This window comes from Rhizophagus irregularis, chromosome 19, assembly GCF_026210795.1.
Source record: "Rhizophagus irregularis chromosome 19, complete sequence".
In the NCBI taxonomy this organism is placed as follows: domain Eukaryota; kingdom Fungi; phylum Glomeromycota; class Glomeromycetes; order Glomerales; family Glomeraceae; genus Rhizophagus; species Rhizophagus irregularis.
Genome location: NC_089447.1, coordinates 2532322 through 2535951, shown reverse-complemented (window position 1 = coordinate 2535951; position 3630 = coordinate 2532322).

Sequence of the window (3630 nt, the reverse complement as noted above, 5' to 3'; positions counted from 1 at the left end):
CGGTAAAATAGACCGGAGTGGAATCGCCGGACGTAAGTCTTTTCTCGGAGGTCGGAACAATAAAAACCACGTGATATTTAAACGAGAGGAGAACAATAAAGAATTAAATAAAGAATGTGTTCGCAAGGAAAAGGTATGGGACCATGGTTCCAGATCAATAGTAGAAGGGCAGGCATCACAGTCCAAAAACCTTGGAGATAAGTAATCATATAATTAGCAAATAGCTTATATGAAGGGTGAGAGAAAATTTTCTGCCATGAAGCCACATGGGATGATAGAAATCGACCAAACGCTTGTTGAATAGAGAAAGGCAACAGAGTGAAAAGCGCGGAAAGAGGAGTAACTGAGGCCAAACCAGCCTTCTGACGAATAAGAGAAAGCATTGGAGAAACCATGCGATTAATGGTAGATTCTGCAAATAATGTGGTTTGTAGGCGAAATTCTAGCCGCGGAAGTAGGACAACGTTATAAAGATAAGCTATATGTTGTGCTAAAAGTTTTTTAGGACTGAGTAGAGCGGCCATGTCTTTGACCATGGAAGCAGTTTGGTTATGAACGAAATGAGAAGAAGCCGAAAGGTTAAACCAAACACCTAAAAACCGAAAAGATGTAGATAAGGCTAACGCCTTTAAAGTAAGGGTATGAATCGTATTTAAAGAAGATGGGAATAGATCAAATACAATAGTTTGAGAAAAATGTTCAGAAGAAAGAAGGATATATTTTGCTGAATTTGCTTGAATATTATTTAAAGTGTAAAATTCAGCAGTAATGGAAAATATTTGGTGATTATAAAGAGATGTGACTATATAAAAAAATTTCTTATATTTGTATATCATAATTCTGGCCAAAAATTAACATAATTTTAGCCAGAATTATACTTAAAACTTTATTGTATCGTAATTTCGCCAATATTAATCGTAGAGAGATGATCTTACTGCCATTTGATTCGTCTTGATGAGGCGGTTCTAATGGTATAAAATACGTCGAAACCCAATTACTAGATTAAATTCCGAAATTAAAAAAATATTAATGGTTTTTGTGTAATAACTCTGCCAATATTGATCCTAGAAAGACGATCTTACTACCATTCAATTCGTCTTGATGAGACGAATCTAATGGTATAAGATACATCGAAATCCAATCACTAGATCAATTTCCGAAATTAAAAAATATTAAATGGTTTTTAAGTAATAACTCCGTCAATATTGATCACAGAGAGATGAGCTTACCACCATTCGATTTGTCTCGATAAGGCGATGCCAACGATCTATAAATCGTCTTTTTACAATCACTAGGTACTGAGAAATTTAGCAAAATGTTAAATGGCGCAGTAAACGTAAATCAAGAAATATTATAATGCCGATGTTTAACATTTTGTTGAATAACTCGTCAGCCAGTGATCGGAAAAGGATAAAACTTGCTTGGGAAGAGTCGCAGGGTATCTCGGCTGCTTCCAAATTATGTGGCCCGTCTACAAATTTCTCCTCTTTTGCTACTTTTTCACATAAACACAACTCTTCTTTGGCAACAGTTTCTCAGGATTCCTGGATTTCTTGGATATCTTCTTCTATAATTCGGGGTGGATCATGGATCTCGCACTTGGATTTTCTGTGCCGCTTAACAGTTCAACCTCTTAGGATTTCTTTCTGGTAACGGACTGGATTTTTTGGATGTTGGATAGTTATTCACTCAGCGGCTTCGGGTAAAGTTGGGGTATACGATTCTGTAATAGTTTAGTTTTTCTTTGCTCTAATTTTATTTTAGTTTAGATTTCTTTACTTGTATGAGTCGTGAAGCTACTCTTTTTATTTTTTATTAGTTTATTTTCTTATTTTTGTAATATTGTTCGATTACGTTTTCGAAATTTTAAATATGAATAAAAGATAAAAGTCATAAGACTGTTTGCAAAGGAAAAGGATAAAACTAGGGTGCAATGTCTTAGTGGTAGTTTGACCTTCTGTTAGGTCTTAGACCAACCAAGGTGTTCGTGCACAGAACAGGTAGCATGGTTATGGGGTTCGATTCCCCACTTCTTGGGTGGCCTGGTTGGTGATCCCTGGTGGTTGATACCCACCATAAGGGGTGATCCTGGACAGAAGCCTGCTACTTCCTGTCTGAGTGATCACTACAAAGTATACCACTTGGGGTAAACAACTGTACTATTGGTGCTAGGTAATCGCGGGCTGTAGTGGCCTTTGAGTGAGACTTAGTACCTAAAATGGTGGTATGGAAGGGTACTAGATGGTTGATGTTACCTGTCGAAAGTCCTCCATGAAAGTAGATGCTCTCTAAAGGTCGTTAAATAAATTGAGTATCAGTATCATGCAATGGGTATAGGATGAGTAGGCGGTGTGTACCTAGCTTCAGATCAGCCTATAATGGCCCGATGGAAGATGTCTTCTATAGTGGTGCTGCTACCTGAGGAATTAAGTACTCGGTATAATAGTTGCCCATTGAAGATGATAGGACACAGACCCGAGATTAGTTTCATAAGAGGCAATGGGTGGTCTGGCCGTAAACACTAGCAAAGGAAAAGGATAAAACTAACTCTCTCCTGTTGCCTTCACGACAATATAGCGACAAAAAATAAAAAAGATTTTTTCGAAGTATTTTTATTATTTACTTCGCGTTACTTCTAACTATTACATATTTGAGTTCTCCCTTCTACTTTTAGCTATGACTAACAGACGAAATAATAAAGCTTCCGGTTCTTCTGCTCCAAAACGTCCTGCCCAGAGTCCTCCTTCTGGCAACGTTCAAGGTCAAGGTTCTTCTGCTTCTATCCCAGGTCCTACTTCGCAACCTTTGACCGACAACTCTGCAAAATGCACACGGGTTTCTTCTGAACCCGTTATGGACCAAGACAATATTTTGACTCCTCCTGCTCCTCAGGAAAATACTTCAACTTCGCCTTCTCCTCCCGTTGACACCAACGCGTCCCTTTTGGCCCCCGACTCTGGTTCTTCCCTTGATGATTCCCAACACTCCCCTTCTAACTCTGCAGATAAAGGAAAATCTGTAGAAATTTTATCTCCTGACCCTGAACGCGCTGCGTCTCCCGACGCGTCTGCCGCCGCTATACAATCTTCCCTTCTTCGCTTTTATGCTGCGGCTGCGCCCTCTACTATCAAAGGATTTTGGACCCACTTCAAAACCAATCGCGAAGCTTGCGACGTGACTGACAGAGAATTCTCCTCCTTTTCCTCTTATGGTAGTAAAGCTACCACTCAAGGATCAGGCGATAATAAAATTATCGTTGCCTTCTTTCGTTCCAAACCCGATATGGAAAAAGCTATCGCTGCGCCTATCTCCTCCCTGCATGATCTACAGTTTCACAAACATGACCCATCTGCTAAAAAGGTAGATGAACAGCTTCGTATCCTGGTAGTTACCGACATCCCTCTCTTTGTCACCGATGCACAATTAAGGGGTACATTCTCCTGTTATGGTATTGTTACCCACTGCCGTACGCGTCTTTCGAAACTTTATCGCACTGCGTATATAGTTTTTGACTCCACCGCTGCCATGGAACAATTTGAAAACACGTGGGCTGTTCTTTGTACTGGACATTGTTTACGCGTCTGCCCTGCTTCTCATTCATCTGATCAACGCGCTATCAGACGCGCCCAC